At 42.8% G+C, this 18,429-nt stretch overlaps 1 long non-coding RNA gene across 2 annotated transcripts in view; it reads left to right on the top strand.

Moving 5' to 3' along the window:
* Positions 1–13,214, top strand: part of LOC106042062 (uncharacterized) — a 28,279-nt gene extending 15,065 nt beyond the window's left edge. For both annotated transcript variants that reach the window (XR_001210897.3, XR_001210898.3), the window contains exons 4-5: positions 3,232–3,341; positions 8,725–13,214. This is a non-coding gene — a long non-coding RNA (uncharacterized lncRNA). The remainder of the gene's footprint in view (positions 1–3,231; positions 3,342–8,724) is intronic.
* Positions 13,215–18,429: the final 5,215 nt, after the last annotated feature.

The raw sequence follows: 18,429 nt of genomic DNA, 5'->3' as shown, positions 1-18,429 counted from the left end.
ATATTTGTACTTCTGCTTCTAAGCACTATGGTATTTGACACTGCTCGAATTAAAGCCCCGAGTGTTAATCCGAGGCTCTCGTAGCAGCAATATGAATACAGGTTTTCTTCTTTGTTTTCCCAGTAACCTTAACCATTCCCTATCTAGAAACAAAAATTCTTCCCTAGGATGCCTCCATGATTTCTGGCTCTTCAAAGGACTATTGCTCTGGTAAATCCAGTAAGAACTCTCTTGTCGCATTTATAAGACTGACCATTTCTCTTTTTTGTGTTTAGCAACATATCATTTCAGAATGAGGAAGAAAGGGGTTTGTTCGGTGCAGTATTTTTCTGTTTTGGTCATTGATCTTAAAAATATATATATTATTAATTATGGTTTTTTTGTGTTTTTTTTTTTTTTAATCATGTTATTATTTGTAAACTCTAAAATCAGTTCAGTAGATTAGTACCCCTAAAAATTTGACTGTAGAGCAGCAGCCAGGAGAATATAATGAATACTGTGTCATGTAGACAGAGGGGTCCACCCAGCCCACTACTCCGTCTGACAACACGTTACATCAGAGGCCTAGGAAAGGGCATAAAACAAGGTCAGCACACGCTAATGCATCCTCAGCCCCAGCAATTTGAAGGTGCTGAGCTTCAGTTTGCATATCACAGACCTTGGTGGGTTTGTCTTGCTTGTTTTTTTTTCAGGAGGGAAAAGTCATGCATAAGACTAGAAAATACACTGAGGAAATGAGATAAATATCAGAACTCTGCTAAAGTCAATAGATTTACATTTGAATAAAACCGGTAGAAGGAGAAAAATAAAGGTACGTTTTAAAACAGACTATGGATAGGCAGAATAAATTGTCTTGACTGAAATCAACAGGAATACGTCATGGTAATGTTTTATCCATCTCTGAGCCAATTCCCAGCTTCAGAATGTAAACTCTAATTACTCTATACTTTTCTTCCATAATGTTGAACTGCACTCTTCTATTTCATTTCATTTCAGCACTTTAGGGGTGTTTTATCACATAAACAGTAAGACTATAGCCGTGCAGTATACGTTTTCATTTCTGTTTGAAAGCAAGCTAATATATCTTGGATATAATGCACGTCGTATGAGAAATAAATAAGATTTCTATTCATGTGCTTTGTGGGTAGGGGTCATGGTAGGAAAGCCAAACCACCTCAGAGAAGGTAGTCGGCTGACTCCAGCCTTCCCTGGACATGGAGATGCCCTGGTGGTGTGTAACACCCCTTACCAGGCAAGCTGGCCAGTTCTGAAGAGTGGGTGCAATGGCCCCAGCATTTCCACCAAGCATGTGCTGGATGCTCATGAGAAAACAGGGAAGCAGTGAGTGCACATAGCTTGTAACTCAGCCTTGGGACCTTTGAAAAAGTTCAGAGGGGCAGGCAAGAAGCCTGGGAGCCAGCGATGGGACAGTCTGGAAGGTGGCCATGCAGATGGGACCTGACTGAGAGACCTCTGCCATCTCCTGTGCCAGGAGACTCTGGAGGACTACCTGCAATCCACCTCTTTCTGATAATATGGTTGATTACTGTCTCGCCCTTGCTTTTGAGGCTTATCCAAACAAGCAGGGAGATGCCAGCAAGAATAAAGGATCATGTTACAATGGATCTGACACAAAAATGTATGTTTTTTTGGACACAACACAAATGTATATTTTTACTATCATAGTACAAAATCAAACTGTGCTGACCTCCAAAAACTCCATGTATATCATGTGATCAGATTAAAAAAAAAGTAACATCCTGAGAAAGGAGAATAAATGATTTCTGGATGTCTTGGGGATGCTGTAAGCATAGGGTACATCCCCACTGTCTTCACTGAGGATGTTTAACTTAATTATGTTGAGTACTGACAACAGAGCTAAGGGGAAAGGGCTAAAAGAGGTCAAAGTCCTTAAGGTTCTTGCCCGTTTTACAGCTCGTGCTGAGGCTCATTACAAGCCCAGTCCCTTATTGCTGAGGACCCTGATCATTAAGCTGTGTTTTGGAAAGCATGAAGAGGTTCAGTCCTGGGTACAACCAACCATCAGCTGCTGTCTCCTGAAATTACTTCAAGAGCCTTAGCTCAGTTTTTAGTGGATGTGTTCAGACCACAGAAACAGTCACACCTTGTTCCTTCCCATATCTACCTTGAGCACTTCCAGGTGGGACAGCTCTTTGCTCTGAGGTATAGTTCCTCTGTCTGAGCACCGCAGGTCAGTGGTGCAACCGCATTAGGGAGAATGTAATTATGTTCTTCAGAAAGAAAAATTCGTGCTTACAGTGACATTGCTTCAGGGAGTACAATCTTAAACAACCCCTCCCTGTTTCAAGGCTATAAATAAATCTCAAAACTTTTTATGCAATGACTGCCTAAAACTGCATTTCTCAGAGTAACAACATTTTCTTCTGTGAAAAGCAAGACGGGCTAACCAGTAGCGGACACAATCTTATCCGTGAACTTAATTGCATCCTAACAGCTGAAATGTAATCAGAACTTCAGCGATACAAAAAGCCATTAAATAATAACTGCAGGATTAGATTATGTGCCTATATAACAGCTTCTCTAGTCTTCACATTCAAACAAAGCCAGACTGCATAAGCAACCATGCAGTGAGATCCATTCCTTCCCTCAGAACAACAAATATATATAAGTATTTGGAGAACTAAGCATAAAGGTAATTTCAAGTAAAGAAACGCTGGCATGTAAACAGGCTGATGGCACTCCCTCTAGTCCCAAGCCGTATCTTACGACATCTTCTGTGAACCTTATAATGGAATATCTATGTGCAGGTTTCTTGGCGCTGTTTCAAAGAAACTCGGAAAAATAAGAGGTTCTCCTTAAACTGAGATGTCTTGCTTGTGATAAACAAGCAAGATGCTGAAATCTTTTTCTAATCTACTTCCAAAATGATTTCCAAGTCTCACATTTCTCCAAAATATTGTTTAAAGCCCAGTGCTCCATCATAAAAAAAAAAATCAAACTCTGCAAAAAAACTATTTTTTTAGTTCTAACAGTTATTACAGTTTGTTTTGGCTTTCGTTTTTGCCTGCAGTCTTGCATTTATTTTGTTAGTTTTTTTTTTTTTTTCTGTATTTTTGCCCCATAAGGTTCTTTCTGGAATTTATGGTGTCATCATGCCTCCAAACAGACTTTTATATGGTCCAAAGTACCGTGGTAGTTCCTTCAGCTTACGTGAAGTGTTGCACACACGGGCTTGTTTCTGTTTTGCAGTGCTGGCAATCTGCCTCGAGCCGAGAGCCAATGTCCCAAGACGAAGTCATCGCGGAGCCCCACCTGGCAGCACAGCCACGCAGCTCCATCACCCTGAACCCTGCTGGCAGGTGAGGTGTGCCCCAGGGGCAGGTAATGAAGGCAAAGAGCTGGAGCTTTCTGGGGATGCTGCTTGCGGCACCTCGCTTCATCCTGCCTCTGAACTAGCCATGCCGGTGCACATATATAGACGTCCACGCACTGAGTCTCAGGGAAGTAAGTCCTGGTTTTGCAAAATGCCAAAGGAAAAGCGAAGCTGCAGGACCGCAGAGCCACGTACTATGTTTGGTATCTGCTCTCTGAGAATCATTGCTGATTTATCTTTTTAATTTCCATCTTTCTGGCTTGGACCTTTTTTTAAGCCTGAGTTATGACCATCGTTCTCCTCCTCGATTGTGCACTTCGACTGAAGAGTGCACTTAAGAGCTGACTCCAGCTGCCTCGAGGAGAATAATGTGACTGGCAAGGTTGACTCAGGTTTCCCCTTAGGCTTCTCATCTGTTGAAGTAGCCTTTATAAGTGAGTTTGTTTTCCATCTGAATATTATTCCACAATGGCATTCAGGATGGGATTCAACTGGCATCAATTCTTACTTTCTAAAAAGTCAACTCTACAGCTGCTGTCCAGGCTGCTGAGAGCATAAGGAAAGACTAAATTAGGCAGAGATGCGTACACCTTCCTTCACTGACTACAGATAGGATTTCACTAGTTTACATTACATACCAGGCTTTTGCACTCTTTAAGATTAGGTGAGGAGAATCTCATTTTCAGCAATTACAGAAGCTTGAGCTTTATGTTTTGAATTCTGAGGTGATGAGCTCTATGAAAAACAGCTCATCAACTGAATGGGGGGCCTACGGCAGCTTAACAACTCTGGTGGGTATCAACAGGAGGTGGACCCGAGCACTTGGTTTCTTCTGAGCCCCCTGCTCCATACAGAGCTGTTGACCAGCACATTCTGTCTTTACTCCACACTTTAACCCAAGTGTTCTCTGGGCAGTCTTCCTGCTGTTACTATTTTGACAAATACCAAGCACAGCAAGGGTAATAATAGCAGTATTTTCCAAAAGTTAGTGAAAATTTTCACCAAAATGCCCTCTAAAGACACAGCAGAATAAAGCAAAGCTCTCATTCAGATTTTAGCCCTACCTTCCACCTACACACACAAACAAACAAAAATAGCTTACCTTACTTTAGTATTACCTTGAGAGCAAATAAATTATTCCACTGCAGACTACAGTTAGACCCATATTTTCCTTTAACTTGTACTTAGCAGCAAGGATGCTGACTAACTCAGGCGAAAGCTGATAGTCTGCCAGTACTTTCCCATAATTTCCCTTGAGGGATAAACAGATTCTCCCCAAATTGACTGAGAAAGCACGGGGCTAGGAATTATGCAGCCAGATCCATGCACAAGTTGTAAAAACAATGAAGAAACAATTATGCACGTTTGAGCGTACAGTTCACACCCAGCTTGCATTAATTTGGGTTCTGAGACCTGAGTGACAAACTCTTGAGCTAATGTTGAAATGAAAATATCTTGTAAAAGAAACATGCATATCTTCAGAATCTGAAACATTTTATTATTAAGGAAAGCTTATTGGTTCTCAAAATGTTTGCTTTCAGAGACTTCTGGGACTCTCATTAAAACAGAGCAGCACTAGAGAAAGTTTTGAATACAGTGACAAAGATGGTGCTCAAAAAAGTGACTAAATTGACTAGGATTTGCCAGCCTAGAAAAAGGACAATGAGGGCAAAACACAAGAGGTACAAAGAAGTGTAAGCATCACAGAGAAAAAAAAATATAAAGAGAATTGTTCATTATTTTTCAAAATGCAGGAATCAGAAAAGATAAATGAAACCAAGAGGCAGAGGGATTAAAACAAGAGTACATGGGCTTTTTTTTTTTTTTTCCCACACAGATTCTAGTTAAATAGTGGAACTCATTGGCAGAGGACACTGTGAAGGCCAGAAGTGTGAAAAATACAGAAAGTGATAAGAAAGGTTCATAGAAGGAATATCCATCAAGAACGAAAGCCAGAGGAATCAACAGCTGGCTCAGGAAGTTTGGGCAGGAAAACTAGGGAAAACATCCCTGCTTGTTTGCCTTGTCCTTATTCTTCTTCCCCAAACACACGCTCTGGGTGACTGTTAGAAGTCTGACAAGTTTTGAGGGGTCTTGTCCTGATCCAGTACAGAACTTTTTATATAATTAGGCAGTTGGTGTCTCCCTTTGGATCTCTATTTCATTGCTTTGTTTATAAATACTTTCTAAAGTTTTCCAGTGTAACCTTACTTCGAAGTGCATTTTCATCAAAGCTGGTGAATTTTCTAATATTTCACAGGTCCTTTTTTTCTTGAGTTATCTGTTGGGCCTTTGTCTCTACAAATTCACTAACTTTGTCACATTGAGGACTCTGATCTATATTTCTTGATACAAGATTTTGGATACAATGAGACTTCCTCTTCATGTGTGTTTTTTCTTAAACCTAATCAAAACAAAATGAATATTTTTTGTGAGAGAAATAGGAAAAATATATTTAGTGATATTCTTGCCAATATTAAACAATCAAACTGCAGTAATGAGTAAGCACGTTATGAATACCAAGTAAGGCTACAGCAATGATTAAAATAAATAAACAGAAAACTCCTTTCAGCAATTTGAGGACCATATTTGTTGCAATGCATTTTTAAAACTAGCCAGCAGAAGTGTGAGTATGAGTAAGATGCAAGAGCTAAAAACAAAACAATAGGCCAGTGTTCAGACTTACAGAAGAAGGAAGTATGAGCAACTTAAAAAGCAACAGAGAACTGGTAAATAGAGAAAATAATAAATGCAAATAAATCACAGCTGCAGAGGGAATTACAGAAAGTTAAATGTTTGATGATGTGAAATCTAAGTAGTTTAATTCTAAGTGTTAATTATTTCAAGTGCCGTTTGCAGCATGCTGAGTCTAGTGAAACAGTATGAATCACTGTCTAGTCTTAAATATGAACCATAATGGAGTTTATGCCAGTGATGGTGACTGTTTTCCCATTTTAGTACTAAACCAGTCTTCAGGCATTGTTTATTTGAGGGGTTTATGGCCCTTCCCCTAGCTTCTGCTTTGTCTTTGTACAGCACAACAGTTCTTTTTTTCACAAATGTTTCCATATCTGATTTTGAAACATGCAGAAGGGCTATTTTTTCATCCCCCTAAAGAGACAAACTGTCTCGATACAAATATTGATATCACTGGCTTGTTACAGCTGCCAATAATTTGGTCTCAGAATGGGTTTGTGCTGCACATCACTCTCCAGCAATGTTTTGTGAGAAACTCTGCGTCATATAACGGCACACACAGGTACAGGATTTTGTCATCCTGGTGCAGCTCTCATCAAACTTAAAACCCAAGGACAGCACTTAAGCTGCTATAATATATTTTGTAGGTTTTATTTATTTTTTTCCTTGTGCCATGATTTAGTAGGCAGTTGCTGAAAATGTGTTGAAGGAACAATTCAGACCCTTCAGAATAAAAGAGATTCTTTTGGTTTTTGCTTTTTTCTCCCTTTTGATTGATTCATTTGCTCTAGTACTATAGAGTACTTCTTAGTCCATGTTATTTATATACTAATATACCAGAGATGAAAAGATTCCTCAAGTGTGTATACCCCAGACTGTTTTAGAGGTGAGTTGGGAAATTCAGTTTAAACTACAATAAACAATTACACATGGACAAGTCCTTTATTCCCTGTATTAACAGCCTTCAACAATTTTAGAAGAATTTAATCCCAAGCACAATTTGTAGGAATCACTGCATCTCAGTATAGCATTAAGTTTCAGTGCTGGTATAGTGGAACTGAGTCAGTGGCATGTTTAGACCAATATTGCTTTTAAAACACTGTTTCGGTGAGAATATACCTCTTAAACAGAAAGAAAGTATTAGGAACTTAACTTACAAAGGTGTTTACATATATCATAGTAGGATGCCCATCTATATCATTAGGTACCTAAATATTTACAAAAATTTGGATGCTCTATAGCAAAATTCTGTGGGAAAGAAATGAGCTATTATTTGACCATGGCGTGCCATGCATGTTTATGCCAATACACAAATAATATGATGTAGATATTATCTCGGAATCCACGAGGTGGCAGTGTCATAGTTTTCTTGGTACTACGTCCTGAAACGCATTTTCTTTTAAAATATCTAAATGTCATTGGGATATTTATCACCTCAGTTTTGAAAAATCTGGGGAAGTTGTTGAGACATCTGCTTTATTTCCAAAAGCTGACAATGAAAAATTATTTTTCTAAGAAAAGGCAGAAACTGTTGTGTAAAGATGAGAAGCCCATCTTGTTGTGAGGCATCTGTCATGTTCCTGTGTGCACAGTGCTGGGGTGTCTGCACAGGCTTGTGCAGGATGCTGAATTCAGGCGTGATCATATCCTGCACAGAAATCAGAACATAATGCCCTGAAAACAGACAGTCCTCAGAATCCATTTTCATTTTCAGTAATAAAAGAAAAATAAGAAAGGAATGACAATTTATCCCTATTTCAGTTTTATTTAGAAAACCTTATCATTCCCCGGCTTTGTTATTTAGCAAATCTACCCAGTGCCAGGTCTGTGTTAATTTATATCAGCTCTCTCTAATAAAATGTATCTTACTGGGAAAGTGGAATACAAAATATGACCACAAACATACTCATGAAAATATATCCACACTATATTTTTTAATATCTGAGGAAAGACACATTATTGTCCCACTCTTGTCTTCCCAGGGAAACGCAACATCCCTATTGCAAATTAAGGAAGAGGTCAAGTAGAATTTAACAAGTGGTTTCACTTGAATTCCCTGGCTCCCGTCGCCTTCGCAAATGCCGTGAGGCTGCTGTGTTGAGACCTGCGCTCTGTCATGAGGGCTGTGCTCCGTCGTGAGGGCTGGAGCTGCTGGCCATGTGCCAAGGTGGATTCGTGCGGCCCACGCACAGCTACCGTCACGGGGGGAAGATTGATGCCATTGGGTAGATCCCATCTGTCAGGGCCTGTCAGTTTTCCTAAGAGGACGATTAATTAATGTAATCTTATTCAAACGCAATATATCAGTTCCAGATTTTTGTATGCCCAGTGTGAGCTTTCCTCCCTTATTCCAGCAAGCCCTGCAGTATACACCAGGGATTCACAAATGGAGTTGTTCTCAACAAAGCTTGTGCTGTGCCATCAGCTGGCTCAACCCATCAGCTCCCCACCAAGTGACTAGTTAGGCTTCGTGGCAGCTACAGCCCTCTTCTTGCAAACTTACTTTAGTTTCATGTCTGTGATCACAGCTTTTCCTTCTCCTCTGATCCCTGCTCAGTGCAATCTGCCCCTCTTCCCTTTTCCAGCACTCCATGCAGCTCTGTCTCTGAATCCCCCACTCTTTTCCATAGCAATCTCACCCATGTGATATCTCTGCTGTTTTTCTGCTCCAGACCCCGTGGGCAGAGCTCAGCTGCGTGATGAGGACACCCTCACAGAGGTGCCTACTTGCGGGTGTCTCAGGCCACACGGTGTGGAGGTACGCTTGGTACTGTCACCCTGCTCAGGAAACCTGCAGACATCCAAGGTGAGTCTCATTGTCCACAAGACACACTCCACCCCCTCTGTCCAAACTGGCATTTCTGTCCCTGCAGACATCTTCCATCTCCAGCAGCTCATGCTACACCTGACGCACCTCTCAGCCGCCCTCAGAGCTTGGCCACCCGCGTCCTGCATCAGGCCCCAGGTACGCCACCACCGCGTGCAGGTCCCTTGTGTGGTGTGTTCTGGCCACCACCACGTGCAGGTCTCTTGTGTGCCCTGCCAGGGGTCCAGCCTCACCTCAGTCCTGCCTCCAGATGCCTGCACTTGGCCTGGCAATCTGAATTGCAGATTCAGCCTCTGCAGCCTTTATAATTCATCTGCACATATTCAAAGTGGTGGGTCGGCTCTGAGACCGGGCAGCCGTGGCAGGGCAGGTAGAACCAGCTCTGAATCCCTCTAAAAGGCCACTTCCTACCCATGAAAGGCTTATGTGTGGTATACACTCAAGACAGAAAAAAATAAAAGTTTCTATTTCAAAAATGGTAATTTTCAATGCCCCGTGTAGGTTTTAAATGTTCCACGTAAAGTAAATGTTTACCAGACCGTTGGAACTACCAAGATAGGCACAGCAAAGAGAAACAAGATAGTCCTTCAGCCAGGTGTCCATTTAACAACCATCTCCAACAACACCATCTCAGAAATAGATCAGTAGTCCAAATGTTTCTCATTAGCCCTGCCTTTAATGACACTTTAATGAAGCTGATAATTACCACAGCTAGTGAAATTATCCATATAAACTTTGCAGCACCTTTATTCTGAAGAAAGGGAGAGAACTATACAGTGATGTCTTTAATGTTACCTTTCATAATGGGAAGAAGGATCAGCAGTCTTGAGCCAAGAAATTTAGGAGAAAATTAGGAGCTGCATAAGGGTTGGGGTTTTATATTTTTATCTGTGGATTTTGTCTGCATTCTCTCTTGAAATAAAAATGAACTACTTCAAAGTCTCTTAGACAAAGCTGCAGGTACCAACATTTAGCAGGAATATTTCCATTGAGATTTGATCCAGATAATTGGTTTGAAACCTCTCTCTTGCACTTGCCTCGGTGTTTTCCTCACAGCACTCAGGCAAAAAGCTGGGTTCTTCTTGTCGAACTACCAGTATTCAGCTGACAGACCCAGAGAAGAAGCATTTATGTCATGCATCTCATATGTAATATATGAAGGAAAAGGAAATGTTTCATGTCTTAGATGAGCTGGATTACATTGTCAGATGTTTTCCTCTGCGCTGCCATTAACTTTAAGAGGAGGCCAGGCTGAGGATTCCCAGACTGGGCATCTCCAAACACACATGAAGTGAAGTGAGCTGGGTCTTGCGCAGGTGCGGGGGGAGGCTGGGAACAAAGGTGAGCCCACGCCTAGCAAGAGGCCAGCCCAGCTGGGGTGAGGGGCTGGAGACCTTCCTTTCCTTCCTAAAAAGGAGCAGCCTTTCCTTTTCATCTCCAGCCACACCTCCATCCCTGACATGTTTGTGTTGGGATAGGCCTCTTCCCTGATTAATGCCAATAGGATGTGTGCGGTGAGACACACTGCAGTCTTCTAAGATAAATAATGTTAACGGTTATTACATCATTACTGCCATTAAAGCATATACCAGCAAAACATTTGCAATACATTTTAGCTCTGAGAAAAGCAGTAAAAACTAATTTGAGATTTAAAAGACCTGCCTAAGCTTGCACATTCAGAGGAAACTGAAAGCACCCAACCCGTGGAGAACCTTTCTGCACCACTTCCAGTGTCCCTTCTAGGAGCCTCACGGCACTGGTCCTTTATGTCTCAGGGCTCTGAGGTTGCAGAGTTGGTGACCTGGGTGCCTCCAAGTGTCCAGCTAAGCTCACAGCCTGACTTGTCTGAGGTGACCGAGCTGACCTGCTGCATTCGGTGACCAGGATGGCCAGGATATGAATTGCATAAGTAACCCTGAATTGCAAGTAACCTTTGCAAGCAGGTTATGTGAGCAGCTAGCAATGCAAACAAGCTACTCATGTACCACTTAGCATGAAAACATAGGCAAAAGGAAACAGTTTCAGAATCAGCTTCATAACTCAAGGTCCCAATTTAAAACCTGTGGATTTAATTTTATTTTCACATGAGGGTTGCCTCTGTGACCTATTTAGACAGAAAAAAAAAATCCTTCAGGATCTTTGGACCTTCAGAAAAAGAATTCCATTTTAGACCTACTTTCTTCCCTCTGCTTCTCTAGAGGTTTCCTCCTTGTCTTACCTTAGACAAGGCAGTCGTTTTCTTTGTTCCTTGGTCCCTCATCAGTAAAGTGAAGGTAATAGTGCTTCCTATTTCAACAGTGGCTTTTGGGGCAGATTAAGACAGCTGGAGTTTGAGACGTTCTTCAGGGTATTAACATGGGAGGCAGATACCAGGGGAAGAACGTACGTAAGAAAGAAGAAAGAAAGGGTAAAATCTTTCTTGTCTCTTCCTTGGGAGTCAAACTTTGGGAGCTAACGTGGGAGTCAATCAGAGCTGGATTTGTCCTGATGGTAATTGCAGCTTTTATAGGATCATTTAAATTGTCTGTCAAATGAAAATATTTCTGTATAATGAGCATGCTATTAAAAACACCCCTGCCAGACCGAGGGCAGACACAGTCACCATATCTATGACGGGCTGGTGCAGGCTCATGGCTACGACCAAACTGGCACCTGGGCCAGTGCCACTGGCCTTGCCTGGTCCTCCACAAGCAGGATGGGCATGCAGGCAGGGCAAGTACCGCTACTTAACCTGAAACAAAAGCATTGCCTTCCAGTCCCTTGCTTCTGATGTGCTCATCACAGGTCTGACAGGCTCTGTCCCACTGTTCCCCTCTTTCCTGCTGCCCTCCGGGTCCAGTTCTTGGTGCAGCATTTCTGGTCCTAATGAGGACCTTAGAGGTTAAATAAATCCAACAGAACTGACCAAAATCAGAAGGCATACTTACAAAAAACACATTTTAACTTTGTATTTTGCCTTGAGACCACGTGCTGAAAAGGCCCTTAGGCATCAGGTAGAGGAAAGTGAAACATAAAACTACATCGCTGGAGTAATCACTTTTGGTTTGGCTCAGCACCTAGACACTTCTTGTTTGATTTGACTTCAACATGTTCCTAAACTGAAAGTTAAACTTTAAACTCACCTGAGTCCTTGCTGGTATGTTAAAGTTGCCTTCTGTCTGGATGTTACACAGCACTGTTAATAGCTCCCATCGGAATACAACAGGTAAATTTTAAATAATAGTACAAGGACAATTTGATTTTGTCTGTGTGTACGAAGAAATATATTTCTGTCAGCATAGTCATATTGTTATGTGTGCAAATATTTCCTGGCTACACAGTATGGGTGTGCTTCTGCCTAATTTAAAATAATGGGATTTTAACGTTGACTTCATTCTCCATAGTATTAAATTCATAATCAGCACATGAGTCTAATTAAATTATGAAAGTTATTGAAAGGAATAATCTCCTATCAAAATTCTTATGAGTTGGGCTGTATCCTAAAGCAGCCTTATGAAATACAGCTTTTGGCAAATATCATATACTTACATCATTACAGAATCAACAATGTTATTCTAAAGTTAACTTAAAAATGCAGATTCTTTAATGATAATGAGCCAAATCCAGCCCTGACTTACGACTGACTTTGTCACAGAATACTTTTCTTTATCTTTAAAAACGTACTAAAACAAGTATTGTGCATAAAATGCAACACATTCTAAACCACATCTGGGAAATAGCTCATATTTAATGACATTAACTAAAAAGTGTTTTAGAACTGTGTTCTTCTTCTTCATGGCCACATAGAAGACACGTGATACAATTTGATGCAGTCATACGTGCGTAAAGGACCAGATTTTGCAAACCAGTAAGTAATTCTCTGTATAAGCCCCTAGAGAGGGTAAAAAGATACTGATGGAACCTAGATCCAGCTCCCCAAAACTGAGCATGCCAGGCAAATTCTCACTATAAACCAAATCAGTCAAAGTTTTGCCAAAGACATCCATTTTGGTCATTATCAACAGATAAAATGCAAGCTCCCACGTCTGCAAATACTTATGTATGAGATTAATTTCATTACTAAATGTTCTCTAATGTTTCTCTTTTCTTTTCACTTGAAGACTGGTCAACATTAAGCCAAGGAAATGTAGGTCAATACAGGATCTATATTTCCTGTATTCCCTGGAATTTTATGGAAGTTTTAGAATGATTATTTCTGGTTTTAAACTGTTTTCCTCTCTCACGCATGTTGAAAAAGTATTAAGTGGAAAACTCTTCCTGCTATTCTGACAATAGGCAAGGTGTTATAAATGCAAGAAGTAAGCAAGCAGGAAAATAAAATGATTTTTTTCTCAATCCTCTCTGTTTCATTCATCTGGGATACTGCTTATAGCAGCATTTCTTTAGGCTGCAACATCCTGAGATGTTTTTGGATAAAGAAGACATCGGAAGGTGATAGCTCTCTTTCAACTTGCAGGCACTGACCAAAGGTGTTACTTGTGCAAATGGTAGAGCTGCACGGTGAGCACAGAAACCAGCCTGGAGATGCCCATGGCAGCACTAGACCTAGGTATGTGCTTCGCTTTAGGCATGTGAGTATCTCCAGTGAAGCTTACATCCTTCAAAAGTGGGCTGAATTAGGACGGCGTTTGTTCACGCGTGCTCACACGTGTGTTGGTGCAGGCACTCCCTTGCCCTGATCACCAGGTGTACACATAGCTGGAGGCAGGATTTGTCCCTCTGCTTTTAAATAAGCAGATTTTCTATTTCCAGCCTGGGCAGTGATCTGTCTGCTATGACCTTTGTAAATACAAACAGCAAACTGAAGGAAAAAAAACGCTGTACCTGAGTCACAGCAATCAGGCTGAAAAGAGACATATGGAAACTTTCTAGCAGTTAGTCCAAAGATAATCCTGCAAGACTGGAAATGTCATAACTAGTAATTTTACTACAGGAGCAACATGCTTGCAGTCAAAATACGGAGGGAAATTAAAAATGTACTGAAAAGTATGTCCGGAAACAGTTACAGCTATCAGACCATTTTAAGGCAGCTGAATGAATAACACCACTGAAAATATGAACCTAATATATAGCAAATTCCTCAAGGTGTAAACATCTTGCTTTTTACTATCATAGGGTTTGTTTCAAGTTATACAAACAAACAAATTGACCATGCCAGAGTGGCACATATATGATATCGGTTTGGGGTTTTGCTACTGTGCTTTGTCTGAAGCAGTTCATGTGCCAGAATTTTTCCACGGCGTGTGCTTGAAAGCCTTTGCTTCTGCTGTTTGAGCTCACCAAACGCACCAAGGGCTACTGCAGCTGAATCTATTTCAGGGATGTGAGCACAGAATCATAAAGGATATAGTTTTTCATCCATTAAATGATTTCTTGGTTTTGTACGCTGAGAGATACTCATTCAGGGATTTAGCTCATTTCAACACAGCTTGGAAAGGAGGCATGGTGGAGGTGGGGAGCAGGGCTGCAATCCACACCATCTCCTCCCAGTTCCCTGCTGCTTTCCAGAGGGTGAGGAGCCTCCACGGTTTAAACTAATATAAATCTCGGCTGCTGCGAGCCCACCCTCCTCCTCGGTCTCTGACCTCGTCCTTCTGCAGGCACTAGCACTCATGTTACTGCATAGCAGATGCATGTAAAGAGCTGATCTGCCTGTAAACTAAGCTTTGTTCTTTCAAGTGATTAATTTTTTCCTGGATTCCTGAACTTCATGTGCCAGCTGCCCACGTGGTCACCAAGTCCCTGAGGCTGGCACAGCAGGGGCACAGACCCCTGGCAATCTGGACTTCAGATGCAGAAGCCACGTCCATATTTTCCTCTTTTCTCTAGCAATCCAGTTAACCGATGCCTACACACTCAGATTTCAGATTCACTCAGTTGTGGTGTTCAGTAGCAATGTTAAAACCAGAAAGACAAAGAAGGAGGAAAGCACCATCGAGTTAAACAAAGGACTTCCCTTTGCGCAGTCAATAAATACAGAAATCACCTGTGATACACAGCACAATTAACGAAACATGTTCAGCTACCATCTTACAATCAGCCTAGTGTTGCCATATAAATCAGAACTGCCCAGGGCAGCTCAGTGGTCAGAGATTAGGATTTCTACCAGGGGACTTCTATTTCTGGCTTTGCAGGGGACTTTTGCAACCTTCAGCCTCAAGCTGAAATTTCTTCTGGTGCCACTGTTGACCCTCTCACAAACAAACACAAAGTACTTATTAAGCTTTCAGAATTTACAAGCCTAGTTAATAAATGCCTACGTAATTAAGAAATAGCCATAAAGTGCAGTGATGATCGAATCTTGGGAGCCTACATTTCTAAGTATCAACTGTGATATTTTGTTTGTTCTGCGTCCCTGTCTCAGGCAGGGAGAATAACAGCCACGGTCGTGCTTCCCCTAGAGCCCAGACCACCAGTCAGCACCGTCTGTCCTTGCCCATCGTGTGGGTTTTGAGCCTAGGAAGGACAGAAGTGGAAGATGGAATATATCAGGGTGACTTGAAGGGGCAGAGTAACCTGAGGGAAAGGTGCCCCAGGCACAGCCCCTTCCCAGAACCGCCCCTGGTGCTCGCAGCCTTCCTGTAAGCAAGGGTCTGCAGCAGCTGCAGTTACACATTACCCCAGCAGGCTGCTGCACTGACGCCTTGGATCACCGGTCTGTAAAACAGTTGGGTTGGGTGGAGCCACCTACGGCTCGGTTTTTTTTGCATATCACCCTCTAGGGAGGCTCAGACCGAGCTACTCGCAGGCCACCTGGAAGGGTGCTGCTGCAGAAGGCTTGTCGGATACCCACCAGCACTAAGCTCAGCTCCAGAGATATTCCTCCCCCATGTCCTTAAGCCTTGAATTAATTCATTCCCACCGCCCTGCTCCCGGTGAAATCATTTACTCATGAGCAAGCCCCGCTAAGTCAGAAGTCTCTAGAGTCTCACAATGACATTTGCATTTTATATTCGCTTCCAGAGGTGTGAATGACGGCAGCAGAGGGCAAAGATCGAAACCACTGATGGTGCTGTGTAGCTGTGGTGCCTTACGGTATGGTGTGGTCCTCCAGAAACGCATTTCATTTTCGGTACTGCAGGCTTTAAAAAGGTGGTTAGATCCAGATTCACAGAGACAGTTAAATATCTCCTCCCTACTGATATTGAATAGAAACTGGGTACCAAGGAGAATCTGGTCTTAAGACTCCATTTTGCTACCTGTCCTCACAGTACTTAATATCTTAGGTTCTCAACACAAGTCACAATCAAGCCCATAGGACTGTGTTGGTCCCCTTAGTAAGTTCTGGGTGCACTACTGCTGATGCATAGAAAAGTAATTTGTACTGTGTTTTCATTCCTCTTTACATTTGAAAGCTCAACTTAAGCATGGCCCCGCAATTCATTTTTCTAACTGCATGCCCGTATTCTTGGACAAGTGATGTGTTTGCTCATCAGCTCCCTATCTTGAAACACGTCAGGGCTGCATGTGCCAGTGCTCTCCCCTGTGCATTCCAGTTCTCTTGCTGAACAGATCACTCCGACAGACTCTCCTCTACACTTCTGATTTTTTTATTTTTTTCCCCAGTGCCGTCAGCTTGCTAAAATGTGCCACACTGTGCTATTTATGCCAGCCCTCTTAACGAAGTGCAGATGACCAGCGCCTTTTGGACGGGAGGCAGAAGCAAGGGGAAGTTAGTAGAAAAGCGTGGTAATAAATAGGTAACAGAGCGCTTCACCCAAAACTTAAAGGTGCTTCAAGCCCCCAAGCAGCTGCTCACGGTGCATACGCATCGCGGCACGAACAGTGAGGGGAGGATTATCAAAGCCCTGCTGCAGTGTAGTTGTCTCATACAGCTAACCTAAAATAACATGGCATCAGCACGGTCAAAATGGAAAGGAAACATCTGTTTCTCCTTTTTATGTTAGTGACAATCCATTTGTTAGCTTTAGAATAGCACAGACTGTCCCACTGATAACAGCTCGGGGGCTGGCTGTGCAGCCCAGGCAGGTGCATCGGGATCTGAAGAGCAGACTGAGACCAGATAATACGTGGGGCTGTCCTTAAGAGGATAAACACCAGGTTGAAAACTATTTCTTTATCATTTTCTTTCAAAAGCAATAAGGAAGATTCTTCCAAAGCTGGTGGAACTGCGCAGACGCACCCTAATTAACCGATGGGGGATTGAAGCCCAGTGAAGAGTGCGATTTAACTGCGACCATGCCTTTCCCTCTAGGGGCTGGCGTTGCATCTCAGTCTTCCTTTTCTAACTACTACTGAGTATTAATGGAGGTAAAGGTCATCGAAGTAAATGGACAGATTCCCAGTGACTTCAAACAAATGCGATCAGATCAGTTAGAACATTTGCATTGCTGGTTCCTTTTTAGCAATTTCAGCTCTCAGGGCACAGGAGAAGGGGCTGGTTTTATTTTCACTTTGTGTAATTTTTAGTGTGTTGCTGACATACACCAAGTGAGGAGGCAGCAAGTAGAACCTCTCCCGTAGCCATTGCGCACTTTTTATTGAAACGGGCTGACTTTTTTGCTATCTGTTGTCAGTAAAACACCCTGCCGAGCAAGAATTTCACAAGCTAAGCACATAAAAGGTTGCACGCTGTCTCAATTATACATTTGTTTTTTGCGGAGAATTAGTTTATAGCTAGGTTAGATGCCTTTATCACCAGTGCCAAGAAGCCCATAGGAAAGAGAGACAGATAAACAAATTGTGAAAGCGCTGCTGATGCAGATTAGTGGGAGGCTGGCTGGCTGCTCTTTAAAAGCCCCGTGTCCTGATGTACAGCTCTGTCCACAGACCCGTCGCGCTGACACCCTGGGCCCAAAGCAAGTGCATACACTATTTAATTTTCCTTTCAGAATGGTTTGATGCTGACATTTTTCCCATGCTTAATCACGAAGCTGGGCAGTGTTTCTTCCAGTTCCTCTCACTTTACTCATGCAAAACATCCAACGGTTTAAACGGTATGATTAAGGGGAGCAGAAGCGGGGCCAAAAAAGGAAACATGCCGAGGGAAAATAGATGTCTCCAATAACTCCTATTGGAACGTGGGGCCTTTCACTTAAAATCTGGTTTAAATCAGTAGCTGCTGAAACTCATTAGCATAAGGAGATGGCTCCTCTGGTGCAGGCCCCGGCGCTGAGGCAGCTCCAGGAGAGCTCGGTGCCTCAGTTTCCCCGTGCCTCTGGAAGACGGAGGCACCGCTTGCTATAGGAAACCCAACTCTGGGCATCCTGCACCCCAAAAGGAAGCATGTGCAGAGGCAGGCGGGTGTCTGCTGCTCTGTGCCAAACGGGGTCCCTTAATCCGGATTACACCCGTCCCTTAATCCGAATTACACCTTCAACAGGCCAAGGCACCGCGGGCACCGGGGCTAAATTCATCGGCCACTTCGCATCCCGGGAGGGCCAGGGACAGACCTTGGGGGTGCCACAACCCTGCCCTGCCCCTCGGGCTGAGCTTTTCCCACCTCTCGGGCGCAGGCACCTGACCTCACTCCTCCCGAGAACGCCTCCCCCGGGCTCGGGGCGAGGGCTGGGCGGGAGGGGGGGGGGGG

The sequence above is a fragment of the Anser cygnoides genome, chromosome 1, assembly GCF_040182565.1.
Source record: "Anser cygnoides isolate HZ-2024a breed goose chromosome 1, Taihu_goose_T2T_genome, whole genome shotgun sequence".
NCBI classification, from domain to species: Eukaryota; Metazoa; Chordata; class Aves; order Anseriformes; family Anatidae; genus Anser; species Anser cygnoides.
This window is presented reverse-complemented; position numbering and strand designations above follow the sequence as displayed.